We start from the raw sequence: 17,686 nt of genomic DNA, 5'->3' as shown, positions 1-17,686 counted from the left end.
CCCATAACTATATTTGCATTACTTACAGAGAGGTAACATTGAGTTTAGAACAGGCTTAAACAGTTTGAACAACTATGGTGTGAGAGCAGACCTAAAAAAATCCGACCTCTCTCTTCATGTGTAGGTGTTACATAGTATCACTCCCACGTTACCTTAACCCTATAAAATCAGGAGCTAACTAATACATCTCCAGAAAGTCTCACAAAGTATTGTAACTTGCACAGACCAACTGTAACTCCTGCATGACTTGAAAGTTATATAAACAATATGTATATACTGTATATACACTGATCAGCCGTAACATTATGACCACAATGACTATAATGGGCATGTGAGCATCGGAACTGGACTACGGAGCAATGGAAGAAGGTGGCCTGGTCTGATGAATAATGTTTTCTTTTACATCCAGTAGCCGGTTGCGTATGTGTCGCTTACCTGGAGAACACATGGCACCAGGATGCATCCATAGAGGCGCCACCTCGTAACTTACAGGACTTAAAGTATCTGCTGCTAACGTCTTGGTGCCAGATACCATTCCACACCTTCAGAGATCTAAAGGAGTCCATGCCTCGATGGGTCAGGGCTGTTTTGGTGGCGAAAGGGGGGACCTACACAATATTAGGCAGGTGGTCATAATGTTATGGCTGATCTTGGTGTGTGTATATATATATGTATATATATAAATATATATATATTTATATATATATATAAAATCATATTTGGTTGATTATAAGACCCCCCAAAATGTGAATATTATTTTAGGAAAAAAAGAAAAAGCCTGAATATAAGACAATGCTAACGGAGTCAGTTTATCCCATAGACCAGGGGTGTCCAAGTTTTTTCTGCAGTGGGCCACTTCATCAGAATCTCCCTGATTTCTGGGATTTCTGGGCCAGGGATTTGAATCTCAATGGCTTAATATATCTAACGGCACAAGACAGGGATGTCCCTTAGCCCCTATATTATATATTATTTCTTTAGAACCTTTTGCCTCTAGAATAAGATATAATTCTAACATTGCTGGAATCAAAATTGGTCAATTAGAAATGAAAATGTCTCTTTACGCAGATGATATTCTTATTATCTTTGATAAACCTAATGTCTCGATTCCACTTTTACTACAAGAGATTGAATTATATGGTACTGTATCTAATTATGAGTTAAATATGGGGAAATCACAGGCAATATGTATTGCAATGTCAGAGAAAGAGAAAAATATAATCAAATCTAGGTTTAAATTCTTGTGGCCAGATACAGGTATAGATTACCTAGGAATAAAAATCTCGGCAGAAGGCACTAAGATACTGGAAAGAAACTGTCAAATTCTTTTAAAGCAGACACAAGAGAAACTAAATAAGTGGAAGTCTCTTCCAATATCCTGGATGGGGAGAATTAATATTGTAAAATCATATATATTACCAGCGTGGCTATATAGATTCAGAATGATCCCGGATATGCTGACTAAAGATTGGATTAACATATTACAATCAAAATTAATGAAATTTATATGGCGGGATAAACACCCTAGAATCCAAAAAAACACTTTATTTTTACCTAGGAGTCGGGGAGGACTGGGCCTTCCTAAACTACTTAACTATTGGTATGCTTCTATGCTATCCCATATATATAAAATGCAACTGTTGCAATCTAAGGAGTCAGACTGGTATCTAATTGAAAAAACTATTTTGGGCTTGAAAGATCTAGAAACATTTCAAAGGGACACTACTTAATTCAACACTATTATTTTGGCAGAGTTTTAAGAAGAAAATTGGTTTAAATGATCTTATAATTAAAAAGGCCCCGCTACAGATTCTAAATAAAAATATTCAGGATATAAACCTCAACGAGTGGGAAAAATGTAGGATAAAAAGAATAGAGGAACTTATGATAGGAAATAAACTTAAAGATTTTTCTACCTTGTGTATCGAGTTCGGTCTTACTAATAAAGAAATATTTAATTACATGAGAATTAAGAACTATTTATCTTACTCTCTTGTTGAGGAAAATAAAGATGAACATGTGATAAAGTTTATGAAAATATTTGATAACCAGACTAAACAGAAATCTTTAAAACTTTGTTCAGACTTAATTGTGGATATAGATGATCCTAAAGCTCCACCTGCCTGGAAAAAATGGGAGATTGACTTAAATATAGATATTGCCTCCCTTACAGCAGATCGCTGGATAAAAGCTTGGAATCAAGTTATGAAAAATGTCCATTGCTTGAACCTACAGGAGATTTATTTTAAAATTGTTAATCGATGGTATATGGTCCCAGAAAGGCTCCATAAGATAAACCCAGCAAATCAAAATCTATGCTGGAGGTGTCAAGGAGCCGCGGGAACATGGATTCATATCTGGTGGTCGTGCACTAAAATAACAGAATGTTGGGACAAGATATTTAATATCATATCTGGTATAGTGGAGAAACAAATAGATAAGTCACCGCTTAGAGCATTATTACTTCAAGATTGGGAGATGATTCCGGTAAAACAAAAAAACTTGATAGATCATGTGATCCTAGCGATGCTGGTAGTTATAGCTAGAAATTGGAGGCAAAAAAAGATAATCTCCTGGACATATGTCAAAAATCAAATTCTTAATCAAAAGAATATGGAATATGGTTATTATAGAGCTAATGGGCTTATGCATAAATACTGGGAAATATGGGGAAGACTTACCCTATAAATATCTATAAATTAGAGGAGAGAAGATCAACCCACTTTGGAAATACATACATGAAAGGACTTTACAGATACCATAAATTATTTTTGTCATTTCTGTCCTTTTTTTTTTTTTTTTTTTGGTCATAATGTTATTTATAATTGTAATATGCACGCATGGAAAATTGTAGTTACAATGAATGAAGAAACTATATAGACCTCTACTTATAATGGAGCCCTATGAGGACCAGCAATAAGCAATTTCATATGCTGCTAATGTATTGTAGTCTTTTTATATGTTTTGTACCTTTTGTATCTAAAATAAAAAAATAAAAAAAAGTAAATGACACAAAACCTTTACTTTTCCTCTCACTGATTTCTGGGATTTCTGGGCCTACAAATTCAGGATTCTGGATAAGTAAAAAAAAAATAGTTTTATTTATTTTAGGGATACACCGAAATGAAAATTCTGGACCAAAACCGAAAATTCAGGGTTCACTTAGCCGAAACTGAAAGTGACCCCCCCCACACACTTTTAATAAAAGTAAGTTACACACCAAAATTGTACAAAAAAATTATATATTATGATTGTTAACAGCAATCTCAGGCATACCCAGATTCCAGCATATACTGGTTGGCTGGGTATTGTATTTTTTGTCCAATTTTAGTGTGTAACCACACTTTTATTAAAAGTAACACACAAAAAAAATCAACAATATGACTTGGCATGATAGGAGTGTGATTGCTAACCTAGGCATAATGGGACTGTGATTGCTGTTAGCAGGGCGCGGCCTCCCTCGTTCTCCCCACAGAGGAAGCAGGACTGGAGCAGAGAATAGACCCTCCCACAAGTAAGCAGCAGGGCTCTTGTGATCCTGGCTGCCGATCTCACGCGGGCCGCACCTTGAGTTTCCGCGTGCCGCATTTGGTATAGTGTATGGCAGGGAGGCCGCGCCCCCTGCTAAAGTCTGTGAGCGGCATCGAGAGCTGTAGAGCAGGTAAGGGGGTGGGGGAGGTTGTGTGAATGAGTATGTCTGATTGAGGGAATGATTCTGTGAATGAATTAATTTGTGTGTGTGTGTGATAGCATGGATGTGTAAGTGCTGGAACCTAGGCATGATGGGACTGTGATTGCTGTTAGCAATCACACTCCTATCATGCCAAGTCAGCCAGCACCTGCTGAAACCTGGCTAGCTGCCCCCCTTGTATATTGATGCTGCCAGCAGTATAGGGTCTGCACTTACAGCCACCCTGTACCAGCACGTATTGGCTGACTTGGGATGATAGGAGTGTGCTTGCTAACAGCAATCTGCTAACAGCAATCACAGTCCCGTCATGCCTAGGTTCCAGCATTTACTGGTTTCCTGGGTATAAAAAGAGTGTGTTTGCTGTTAGCAATCACACTCATATCATGCCAAGTCAGCCAGTACATGCTAAAACCTGGCTAGCTGCCCCCCTTGTGTATTGATGCTGCCAGCAGTATGGGGTCTGCACATCACTTACAGCCACCCTGTACCAGCATGTATTGGCTGACTTGGGATGATAGGAGTGTGATTGCTAACAGCAATCACAGTCCCATGATGCCTAGGTTCCAGCATTCACTGGTTGCCTGGGTATAAAAAGAGTGTGTTTGCTGTTAGCAATCACACTCCTATCATGCCAAGTCATATTATTGATTTTTTTTGTGTGTTACTTTTAATAAAAGTGTGGTTACACACTAAAATTGGACAAAAAATACAATGTCCAGCCAACCAGTACATGCTGGAATCTGGGTATGCCTGAGATTGCTGTTAACAATCATAATATATAATTTTTTTGTACAATTTTGGTGTGCAACTTACTTTTATTAAAAGTGTGTGGGGGGGGTCACTTTCAGTTTCGGCTAAGTGAACCCTGAATTTTCGGTTTTGGTCCAGAATTTTCATTTTAGTGCATCCCTAAAATAAATAAAACTAATTTTTTTTTACTTATCCAGAATCCTGAATTTGTAGGCCCAGAAATCCCAGAAATCAGTGAGAGGAAAAGTAAAGGTTTTGTGTCATTTACTTTATTTTAATCTGCATATTTTATTAAAGGCCATATTTTCTCTCAGTGAAAAATGAGTGTGGCCCTCACACGTATACAATTCTGATGAAGTGGCCCACTGCAGAAAAAACTTGGACACCCCTGGACTATACATAGAGAGTCAGAGTGTAGTCAGGGTGTTTGTCTAGCAAACTAGACTCAGATAACAGAGCTAGAACAAATATAAATGGTTAATATGCAGTTGTCTGAAAACATTAGAAAAAAAACAGCACAACATTTTTGAAAAACGTATTTTAACTTATACTTGCAATAAAAAAAATTGTGGGAGTTCACATTTCATGAATAAATCTGGGAGTTAGGAAGAAAATATAAGGATGCACTGTTTGAAGAAAACATAATTAGATGATAACCATCTAATCCAGTAGTTTTCCCAGGTCCTGTAAGATCCTCAAATGTTTAAATTCATACACCCTTGATGTCTACCACCACCTATACCCAAAGCATATATTCTGGTGTTTCTTTAACCCCTTAACGACAATTGCCGGTCCTGGCACGACACGGAAAAGCATGTGCTTTGCGACAATTGACGTGCCAGGACCGGCACGTCTTTAAACGGGTGCAGAAAGCGATCTGTTTTCGCTTTCTGCACCCAAAAAACGTTGCTGAATGCCTCGACCTCGAGGCATTCAGCAACGCCGCGATCGGAACGAAGGGGCCATCTCTGGCCCCTCCACGGGGCGTCAACATCCGCCATACTTTGTATGGCGGCGGACGCCCGTTTTAAAAGCGCTTAGGAGGCGATCGACGATCGCCTCCTAAACTTAAATGGTGTCGCTGGAATGCCTCGATCAGGAGGCATCCAGCGACACCAAACACTTACCTTTCGATGGGCTGTGACCGCTCCGGAGAGCGGCCGCAGCTGCCAGTGATCTTCGCCATCAAGCAAGATGGCCGCTGCCCTGTAACAGGAACCAACAAATTTTAAAAGTTCGCTAGATGGTCCAGACCATCTAGAGAACTTTGGCTCCACTTGCAGGTTGAATACAGGTACTGCATTCACCATGCAAGTCAATGGAACCCAGCTTTCTAATCACAGTGTGATTAGTAAAAATAAATTAAAAAATAAAATAAAATTAATAATAATTAGAAAAAAAATAGTAAAAATCTAGTAAAATGTAAAAATCATTTCCCACTGATGTCACTATCAGGGGAACCTCCAAGTTGAAAAAAAATGTTAAAATGTTTTTTTTAAAAAGACAAAAAAATATATATATATATAAAAAATATATTTTTGTGAGCAAGTCCTAAAATTAGCATATTAGCTTAAAACAATTCTCGCATGGAAAGAGTTAAAATACTGGCATATTAAATGCCCGTGGGGTGTCTACTTTTAAAAAAGGTATGATTTGATGGGGTAAATTGAATTGGCCAGGTTCAACAACGTCCCAATTAACACCGGGGGAAGGATGGCCACACACCTAATTTCCAATTAGAAAAATGCACACGTACCAAATGTGGCCTTTTAGTTCCCACAAAAATGACAAACCCATGCATGTGGGGTATCACTGTACTCAGGAGATGTTGCTGAACACATTATGGGGTGTCGTGTGACAGCGGCATATACCAGGAGCTGTATATTCATACATAAAGTAGGTGTGTGTGGGAAAAATACACACACAAAAATACTACTGCAAACTTTGAAAACATGCTGGTGGTAAAATGTGTGCATGCAAAGAGTTAAAATACCAGCATTTAAAATACCCTGTGGTGTCTAGTTTTGAAAAATATATGGTTTTGTTGGGCACACTGAAATGGCCCGGCTCAAAGATGTACCAAATAGGGCATGGGCAGTGAATCCCCAAATGCCAAAGTTCAACATTGAAAAATGCGCATGCCCCAAATGTGGCCCTTTTGCCCCCAAACAGCCAGGCAAAATCATTCATGTGAGGTATCGCTGTACTCAGGAGATGTTGCTGAACACATATTGGGGTGTTTTGTGATAGTGACATATAAGAGAACCTTTTAATTCATACCTGAAGTAAAATGTGTGTGACAAAACAAATGCAAAAAAATTACTACCACAAAGTTTGACAAAAACTGGTGGTAGATATGGTGCATGGAAAGAGTTAAAATACTAGCATTTGGAATACCCTGGGCTGTCTAGTTTTCAAAACTATATGATTTGATGGGGTAAATTGCATTGGCCGGGTTCAAAGATACCCGAAATGGCACATGGGGGGAAGAATTACCAGATTTGGAAAAAATGGCTTTGAAATAGCAAAACGCTACCTGTACTTATTGCCCCATAATGGGTAGAAAAAAGCAAAAAAACATAAAAACATTGGGTATTTCTAAACTCAGGACAAATAGTAGAATCTATTTAGCAGGTTTTTTCATTACCTTTTATAGATGAGTAAAAGATTTTTCAACTAAAAGTTAGAAACAGTCATTTTTTTCTAAATTTTTCACCAGATTTTATACTTTTTTTAGTAGTAAATAATATGATACAATCAAAACAATGTCATCTAAAGAAAGCCCTTCTTGTCCTGAAAAAAACAATATCTAATGTGTGTGGGTTAAGTAAATGGGAAAGAAGAAAATTACAGCTAAACACAAGCAGCGCAGAAATGTTAAAAAGGCCATTGTCACGAAGGGTACAAAAAGTAAAATCAGCCTTTGTCACGAAGGGGTTAAAATGATGAGCTTAAAAATGAAGCACATAAAGCACCCTGGCTGGAAGCTCTCAGACTCCTTGTCCTTGCATCTTCACCAAGGTCTCATCGTGCATCCAGATAGAGGAGATTCCTGCTGATGCTGTTGGACAGCCTGTTCTTCTTCCACCTATCCTCTCCCCACTGGTTAGAAGGAATTAGCTTTTGTGGAAGTCACTAACCTAGGGATTGACACAGTATTCTAACCTGAACTGTGAATGTTTACAAGCATACAAACATTGATAAGTCTGTGACCACATTTTTACCCTTACCTGACAATTCATGAGATACCATAGTGGTTGGAAACTAGTCCTAGAGGGATTTATGCAGAAAAGTGCCAAGATTTGGTTGATTATAACATTTGATATATGTACCTGTGGAGTAACTAGAATCTTTACAAAACCTATGTAGCACATATCACATTTCTCTTCTTTATTTGCTCTACCAGGCAAGAAATAATACCTGGACCCTTATTTTGTTCTCCCTGTGCCGAGCATAGACATAACAGTATGTTACCTGCCTTTTCAGGAACTATGATACCCACTCATGCCATAGTTCAATGGATTAGTAAGCAATGTGCTATCCCGCCGATCCTGCTAATCCTGCTATGGGCATTTATGATACCAACATAATGTTGCGTTTTAAAAAAAACTAGAATTCTATGTGGGGACCCTTGAAGATGTTGGCAAAAAGCAAAAATAAGGAGCATATAGCCCAAAAGAGGAAATCTACACTAAATCAATATTTCCATATATAAACATTGAAATACATTTTTTCTACAGAATGTTGCCATATTAAAACATGTTTTAAATAAACATGAAGAAATCAAATAAACACATTAAGATAAAAATGCAAAATATTGCAGTGAATTGGGTATACAGACAACGTAATAGAGAGTGTGACAGTTCTTTGTTAACACTAATAAAAAGTTAACTTTTAATTAATTACCGGTAATTGTGATGACTAATCTACAACATCTCGGCGATTTATCTAATCAATGAAACAAACTAAGTTTTCAAGGTATCCACGTTTGAATTTACATTGCATCATTGTGCTATTACATCATTTTGAAATAGTCATACAGTAAAATGTATTTACTATATTGTATACACAAACTTCAATGTAGGGGATGGGAAGGCTAAGAAAAAAAACCTTATGCAGGTGATAAAAATCTAAAAACAGTTACAGCTTTTATCAGAACTATTATGTTAATATCCATTTCTTTGCTCTAAATGAGTTTTTAGCCACATAACATTCTCAGCATCTATATTTGTAGTAAGTGAATCTGAAAATAATTGATTTCATTTATATCCGAATATCATTTATTGTACTTAATTATCAGTCTTACCATATGTTTATTCATAGAACATACTTCCCACCAGTTCACAAATGGCTCCCAAAGCAAATGTAAAGCACACAAAGGGTCCAGTCCTTTAATTTAATTATATTTAAAAAAAAATTTACTGTGAAAATGTTAATAGTTTTTTTTGTCTTTGCACCATGATAATACACATAATGCAGAGATCCTAAGCCATTAGATCCCCTAAAGCAGGGGTGTCCAACCTGCGGCCCTCCAGCTGCTGCAGGACTACATCTCCCATACTCCTCAGCCAGCTCCTTAGCTGAAAGAGCATTATGGGAGATGTAGTCCTGCAACAGCTGGAGGGCCGCAGGTTGGACACCCCTGCCCTAAAGGGAGTCATGTAGCTGAGTGGTAAAAGACGTATCAAGGTTTTTCTTGTCCCTTTACAACCGCTTTATGCTTCTACTCCGTCTGATCACCCATAAATATTAATATATCTAGATTGAACTATGGCGTTAAGGTGAAGAGTGGGGACTGTGATTGTAATAATGAAACTCATATACCATTTAGGAGTAGCGTGACAAGATGACCTTTGTGTAGGGGAGCTAAGGACTCTCCATGCTCTGTGATACATTCGATTGGTAAGGGTCTTAATTACACTGACAAACAAGTACATGCTATAGGTAGTTTTTATATACACATTTAGCTATAATAAAAACTGTGATAATTACAGTTTACATCAAATGCATTTTCAAGGGGACACCATGGAAATTTAAAGAGACCATTCAGTTATTTAACACTATAGCCTTGCTATAATGCCTTTTTTATCTTCCCAGTTTATCTTTAAAGGCAAGTGGGCAAGAGGTGTGGGCTATAAATGGTGATTTGTCCCTGGGTAGCCACTACTTTTAGCCGTGTAAAAGACAGACAAACGTATCACCAACATACAATCAACAGCCATCTTTCTCCATCTTTTCTGCTCTTGTCTATAAGCTTTACTCTGAAACAACATTTAAGATTCTAGAGCAGGACACTTTTCTTGAATACATCATTGCATAGAATGTCTGGATGAAGATCTGAGGAATTTTAAAAACATTATTTAGGATTCAGACAAAGATGAATTCAACATGCGGTATCTGCAGAAACCAGACAGTCTCGAGAAAAAGCCGTAGACCTGCGCAGAACGAAAAACTATCACAAATTCCTAATTAGTTACGTAAGGATACACAACATATCTTGATTTGCAATTAGACATTTGCCTATATCTTACCAACCACACCAGATAAGGCTTTAGGCTGGAGAACCCTCATGATATAAATAAGGTTTTCCGTGGGTCCCTTAGGAGAAACAGCTACTACAGAATCACTTCTCAGAAGTCCGGTAACGCATACATTATATAATGTCACCTACAACCAGCTGTAATAACAAACCACAAAGGGCTTTCAGTCTCTTTCTGTTATGTTAACCCACACAGTATATTCATTCTACAAGAGAATTATCTTTTCGTGCTTTGGTTTTACACAATAATCCAGCAAATTAAGACTTTGTCCACAAATTAAAATCTATTTATTTTGGTATGCTCGTCGTTATTGCAGGTAGCCCATATATGTTTAAAGATGGACTACAGGATGATAAAGCAGCCCTGGCCAGGGGCAACCAAATGACGTAAGTGCGGCCGACAGCTGGTTACGAGAGGCTACATGTTACGTTTTTATGGTCATGCAGCGTACATGGCCAGATGTGCTGCTGGAGTATTTGCCCGGTGTGACAGATGCTAGTCCAGTTCCAATGATACAGCACTACTGTGCAATATTATGGGTCTATATTAAATAATAAATCAAAAGCTGTAACATGAGTCAAACATATTATACATCAGGCCCCAACATGCCTTGTTCTACGTGGATTTAATTATATCTCCAGAAAAAAAAAAATTGAAGGTGAATTGGAGGCTAGTAATGAATGAGTTAAGAAGTTACTACTACGAATAGCCATTATTACTAGACATCAAGCATTTTGTATTTTTCATGGGGCAATATTTATGACTTGGGGATTATATATATATAAAGTGAGTTTTGTATAGTGTTTACAAGGTAGATAACACCCATATCAGCAGGGCCATTTCATTGGTTGCTAAAGAAATAAAAAAAAATTCAAATTTTGTATCAGAAAAACTTTTGCATAGGAAAACTTAGCAGATGCATAGAACCTTTTTCATGCGGTGCTGGGCTGTTCATTCCTTCTGACATGATAAACCAGTTTCAGCACATCTCGTTCTCATCAGTGCCATATGTGATCAGTTTAAACCCCTAACGTAAATGTGAATCCTCATGACTTCCCCTTCCTTGGATTGGGGAATTGTATTAAAACCTTTTAATGGTTCATCATGTTTCCTAATGCACACCATGCCTAGTTTCAGTGGTCCTTCGCACACAACCCTTAGCACATCGTCTGTAAACACAGGCATTGCAATGATAAAATTGGAATCCAACAGAGTTGGATCATCTTCATAGAGTAGGCTTCAGGTGGTCAGTCCTGCTAACCTAAACTGATTTAGTGAGGGTTGCTGAATGTAGGGTGAAGAAGGTAGGTAGGTTGTCCAGCTGTTAATGAACTACAATCCCCATGATCCTCAGCTGCGTAACTGGCAGAAATTCATATTTGTGTTTTCGCACAATAGGACACTGGACCAACTGGCCATAGGATAGAGCGGCACATGCCCTATATTGGCATTCTTGGTGGCAGGCCAATGCAAAGAGACATTTCTTGGGCTACACTATCATATTTGCAGCCACCTGTGTGCCAGAAAAAAACAAGAGTTGATCTTGATTAAATGAATCCATTTTTTCTAAAGGGATTAGCTGAGATAGTGTCAGTGAATTTCATTAATGAAACACTGAACTGGAAATCCATGGTTTATGTGGCAACCCTAGGCATAAACACACTAGTATCTGCTCAGAAGGAAAAATTCGGTACACTTGCACAGGTACGTTCTGTTTATTGCTAGGGGCAGTAAAAAAAATCTCACAAGCTAAACGTAATGCTTGAGGCAATACAGATCATGTTTAAAAGAAAAGGGTATCGCTATTAACCCTGTAAGAACAAGGTTCATAGTGATAATATTATAATAATATTATTTAAAAATAATATTATTTGTCCTCTAGATTGTAAGCTCATTTGAGCCTGCAGGGCCCTCCTCACCTGTTGTTTCTGTGAATCAAATGGTTATGTTATATATATATTATTATTATTATCTTTTATTTATATAGCGCCAACAGTTAACGCAGCGCTTAATACAATACATAAATTCAAGGGATATGACAAGACAAGAATTGACAGACTAAGACAAACCGATACAATGCCTGCTCGCAAGCTTACAATACTATGTTGTATATCTTGTCTACACGTTGTACAGCTCTACTGAATATGATGGTGCTATATAAAACAATAAATACTAATAATTTATCATTCTGTGTTGTCATGTAGGAGTCCCTTGAGAAATGGGGAATGTACATTTGAATTAAACTCTCGGTTTTCAATTTGAACTGCACATGCAGGTAAATGTGGACCCACAGACTGCACACGTGCAACTGGCATGCGCATCCTGGCTGGCGCTCTGTGTCACGTGAGTTGCGCTTGCGTGGCTGGGTTACACACACACAGAAGATGCTCTCTTACCAGAATCATGCCATCCATCCTGAATTTTCCTGATATGAATATACCTTGAAAAGCAGTGCTATAATGGTTGGTCATATGCCAGCTGACCATTTTGCAGATGTCTTGTTATAAATAAAAGTCGTAACCTTCTTTACTTCTGTGTGATTAGGGATCTCATACATTCCGCTATGTCACTTTTATAATTTTTAAGTTTTGTGCACAGTAACACAACTCAAAATCCAGTTTCCGTATGTACACCCCTAATAAAGAAATTGCATAATTTTTGACAAAGAGCAACCCGCTGAATATTTGTAGCAATGGCGTCTGCTGCTATGGGAACCAAAGTGATTGGGAAGATGCAATTTTTGTGATTAGTCATCTATTTATTGATTTGCTGAGAAAAAAAAATTAAGTGTGATTTTTCCATAATATGAACAAATGTCAAAACCACATATAACAATCAGTTTTTTTGGCTTTTATATTTGTCCAAAGCGGAGCTCAGTATATTGCATAAAAGATCATATTACTCACTTCAACATACGAATACATATTATCACACCAACACACTAAATCATACAATGTGGTATTAAGTAAATAATTGTAATTATATAGTAGGTACACTCTTTAGACAAATACTGAAGCATGAAACATGAAGTTATTTGACCAGCAAATGACACAGAAAAATATGGACAGTTGGCAAATGTGGCCTGTACTTAGATTGTAAGCTCTGTGGACCGGTTGCCTCCCATCCTAATGTACATACACATACGGATCCTCCTACTGTTCTTAGCATTGTAAAGTAAATTGTAAACTTGGTGCTAGAAGAAGTGAAATATACTATAGATGAAGTTTGTTTCATACTTGTAAAAATAATGTAGGGGTTTCATGCCAATAAGAGAAATAATCCATTCTGAAAAAATGTATCTGTCAATTTTATAACAGGTTTGAAAAGACTGTCAGGAACAAGCAGTTAATATAAAACAATAATAACACAATTACTATGAAAATTAAAATAGGGATACGCCAGCTTTCTATAGACATACCTACATGTTGGACCAGATATCAAAGTTAAAGTCTGGTCTTTAAAATGTATCTCGTAACTTGTATCTGAAGCACAATGGGTAAAATGAATTAACGTGGAAATTTAAAGGGGCTAAAGTTCAGATGGTGCACAGTGAAGGCTGCTGATGATATTACCTTAGTTTCCTATCCATAAATTGTGTAGAAAAAAACAAGTGTTAAAAACACACACAAGTATAAAAGAAAACTGTATACCTAATCTTAAAAAGTATTGCTGATTACTGTCATCTTAACACTATATATTTATCAATGTAATATATATGGCAAAATTTATAATATGGTATACAGTAGATCACACACAAAGCAGCAAGAATGTAATTGATGGGTTGGGATGCCCAAAAGCTTTTTTTGATTATTCTTTATAGGTTGGCGGGGTTGAAGAATAAAAAAATCGGTTTCTTACCAAATTGCAATTCTGCTCTTAGGATAATCCAGTTTATCGATGCAGTCCAGAAAATAAGGTAGTGTGTGAGCTGAATTCCTTGCTAAAATGGCAATAAGGATAGTAGGTTTCTGCAGGGGGGTCTCATGAAGAATTTCCTCTTCCACGTTAAACTCCTCGCCATTGACACACACCAGTGAAAAATAAAAATGCAATAGAAATAATAATGTACATCCAGTGCGGACTGCAGCCATGTTACATACAGCTCGTAGATGAGCATACTGCTCTGACTGTATTCACTGAAGGGACTCCACCAGCACTGGATGGGGGATGGAGCTGTAATTTGAGAGCATGAGAGTTTAACAGAGGGGGGCTTAAGGTTCCAATGAAAGGAAGCCAGTTGAAGCATGCAGAAAGTAGGGACTATCAGTCACTGGCTAATCATGGCTCCATTTAATATATTTTTTATCATAATGTTTTATTTATATAGCACCAACAAATTATGCAGAGCTTCCTACAGTGCATCCATTCAAAGAACTCGCAGTCTAAGACAAACCGATACATTAGGTAAAGAAGAACCTGGTCGCAAGCTAACAATCTGAATCGAATATTCCCTGGAATGGGTTTCACTGGACGGGCAATTTTCTATTCAGGTTGAAGAGCTTTATTACAATGTTGCTTTTTTAAATGGATCAGTTTAATGAATCTAATATTCCCCGAAGAGGGAATTAAGTCATAGGTAATTTTAGATTCAGGTCAAATTTGAATGTTTCTTGTTAAAGGGTTGAATGTGCTCCCACCTACTGTAAACAATAGCACAAAGCTCCCATGCTTGTGATTGCGACCCTGCAAGGCATGTTTATTACTATAAACACACAAAAGAAAGTAGGGAGGTGTTACTGAGAGGGAACGCAATCTGAAATCCATCACACTAGAGAAGGGACTGATTGAATTAAGAGTTGTGAAAATATATTTTTTTAGGAATAATGCACTTAATAGAAAAGTGTGCTAAACAGAAAATACTTCCGAATACTGTCTGGGCAATTTGGCTCTGGAATCAACGTTCTCTCTCGTGTTTAATTAGTCCTATAAGTGTTTAATTCTTGAGTCCAAAAGGATTCCCAGATGCTGACCCCAATTGTCTACAAGTGTCAGCATAGTAAACTCTGTATTTACAATGTACATGACATCTGTATTTGGGATGTGATGACCTCATTGTTTTGTGTTGGGATTTTTTTCTCGAGACAGAGGAGCACAATGGGGAAGGGGAACTGCACCGGAAACCTTTATGTAACTCTGTATCACTTAAACCATTTCTCAGTCCCTCGCATGCTGATAGTTTTAAAGAAATGACGCAGGATCAATTAAAGTTTGCAACATTTGCAACCTTACGTATGACATAAACAATTCATGTCATAAACAATTAAAGGGGCAATCTATGTAGCTTTTGTTCTCATCTGTCAGGCAAGCAGAGTTGGCTTCTCTGTTTTCTAGTTCAGTGAAATCCATCAGTGTTTCAGTGAGAAATGCTGCTTGTTTGGTTACCTTGGCTGCCAGCTGTCATTTGGAGGTGTCGGGGAAACTGCACAGTAGGGTGACCACATTGGCAATGCTTCCCAGGGCACAAATAACTTTCACATAACGCTGACCAGCACAGGTGAAGTGATGCCCTGCGGTGTGTGGGATCCATAAACTCATGATAGGGAATCCGTTACTCAGTTATACATCTTACGCACTGTGAGGAAGCACTTTACCTGTACTGGTCAGCATTACGTAAAAATGATGTGTGTCCTGGGAAACTTGAGCAACTTGGTCACCCTCCTGCACAGGGAATGTACATCAATGCTCTTGATCTATCCTTTCAGTGTGGCCACAGCCTGTAAATGTAACTGGACTGGTTAAGGTCTTTGGTGTCCCAAATAGTGTCTTTAGCAGAATGGTTAAAGAAAAGTGTCATCAGGGAATGTCTCAAATCTTAATGCTCAATTAATTCATTCTGTAGAAGTGTACAAAAGGGGACACCAGGCAGAGATGTTGGTGCACTTGGTCTGTACACACAGGGAGCAAGTAAGGTAGGTATCTAGCGCAGAAGCTTACCACTGGCTTAATCAGTAACTGAGGCATATTCACAAATATAAAGTAATTTTTTGCATTCACTTTCTAAATTGGCATTAAAACACATTTTATTTTTGTAAAAAACAGACACTGAACATAAAGAGTTTGGGCGGACAGTTTTAAGATACAGTAGTGTTGTTGATGTGTAAAGGGACAATTCAGCAATCATATGCACTTTAATGCTGAGTGTCCCCTTGAAAGTAACATTTTCCCCAATGTATTTGCACTGGTTCTGTGATCCCCAAACCTTGGCTTGCAGTGGATGTGTTTGGTTGGATGCAATTCTTGCTTTCCAGTGAGCAAGCACGGCTATTTATCATATTTGTAATATTGGTGTGAAACAGCAGAGGGTAGCCGCAAAATGCCTAGTAAATTACTGAGTAATTTAATACTCTAAATACTCATAATACTTGTACTGTCCCTTTGACAGCACAGTCAACAACAGGCACACATGAGCTCTGAACACACACTGAGACATACTATATAAACAATGCAACACTCAAGTAATTGTGGAGTAAACAGAATAACAACAAAACACATCACAAACAATGAAATATGTTTGCTTTGAAATTTAGCATTTTAGACAAGGATTGGTGAAGTTTTGTCTTGCTTTGTAACGGGTCGGCATCCCAGGATGTCAGCACAGGGTTCCTAGTTGGCATGTTACATGGCAGTGAGCATATGTTCACCGGATCAAACCATCCATACCTGGGGCTTTTTGATTGATTTAAATGTTTGAAGGGACTGATAAACAGATCCAGATGTGTCATCTCATCTCTTAATGAAAATTAATAACTGGCTTGTGCTGGAATATCTGTGAGCTGCATTTTATATTTTATCACCCATTTTATTTTGGCACAAAATATGACCCAGCAGTCTTAGCTGCTCATAGATATTCTTCAGCCTATACGGAGAGTTAAATACAGTACATCTTTATAGCTGTGGCACAGAGAGATGACATCATGGATACTTTTCCAGAGCAGCTTGGTTAATTCATTCCTTCTTCCTTTTGCGGATCGCATAGTTTGGCTCCAAATCCCTCCACAGAGATTTCTGGTCTCACTTTGAGGTTGTCATTTCTATGCACAGTGGAAATTTTACAAGAACATCATGAATGAAAACTTTTCCAAGCTAAACGTATTAATAAAAAAAATATGCAGAGTTTAACTACATTATATTAAAGGTGTACTAATATAACCTATATATATCTCATGTACAGGTTATTAAACTGACAAACCGTCCCTCAAATATTTTTATACACATTTAAAGGTTGAAAGAATGTCGCGTGAAAATATATTCTAGTAGGAATAGATGATACTGTCCAAGCAGTTCTTTGTTGTAATTCCTAGCACTTAAGTAATTCCTCCATTAATAAAAAATATTAATTCAGATTTCAAGAAATCATAAAATATTGTGTAGGTGTTCCCTTAGTGTTCTTGAAAACAGATTAAAGTTCTTAATGTATGATAAGATTGATTGCAGGTAAGTGTGACACATTTTATATACAGTGTGCTAGCAAAACACTGTACTGAACGCTGCCAGTTTCTGTAAATTCCCACAATGGCCACATTTCATCATACCTGCCATGGGTCTTGTTGTGCACGGTGCGTTTTGGGTACATTCAGGGATTTAACGGTATGGTATGGCAGGATAGGTCAGGAGGCCACAAGCAGGTGACCAAATGTAGCAACCAGGAAAACATCACAGCCAAAACTCAGGAGAAATAAGCAGCGTCAGGCGTAGCCGTGTCAAA

At 37.7% G+C, this 17,686-nt stretch overlaps 1 protein-coding gene across 1 annotated transcript in view; it reads right to left on the bottom strand.

The window, feature by feature from the left end:
* Window positions 1-13,958, bottom strand: part of LOC149284437 (procollagen galactosyltransferase 2-like) — a 57,484-nt gene extending 43,526 nt beyond the window's left edge. Inside the window, exon 1 of the mRNA XM_089496720.1 lies at window positions 13,840-13,958. The gene's annotated coding sequence lies outside the window, so the exon portion shown is untranslated. The remainder of the gene's footprint in view (window positions 1-13,839) is intronic.
* Window positions 13,959-17,686: the final 3,728 nt, after the last annotated feature.

This window comes from Sceloporus occidentalis, unplaced genomic scaffold (genome assembly GCF_023333645.1).
Source record: "Sceloporus occidentalis isolate IW3139 unplaced genomic scaffold, rSceOcc1.0.p SCAF_93, whole genome shotgun sequence".
NCBI classification, from domain to species: domain Eukaryota; kingdom Metazoa; phylum Chordata; class Lepidosauria; order Squamata; family Phrynosomatidae; genus Sceloporus; species Sceloporus occidentalis.
This window is presented reverse-complemented; position numbering and strand designations above follow the sequence as displayed.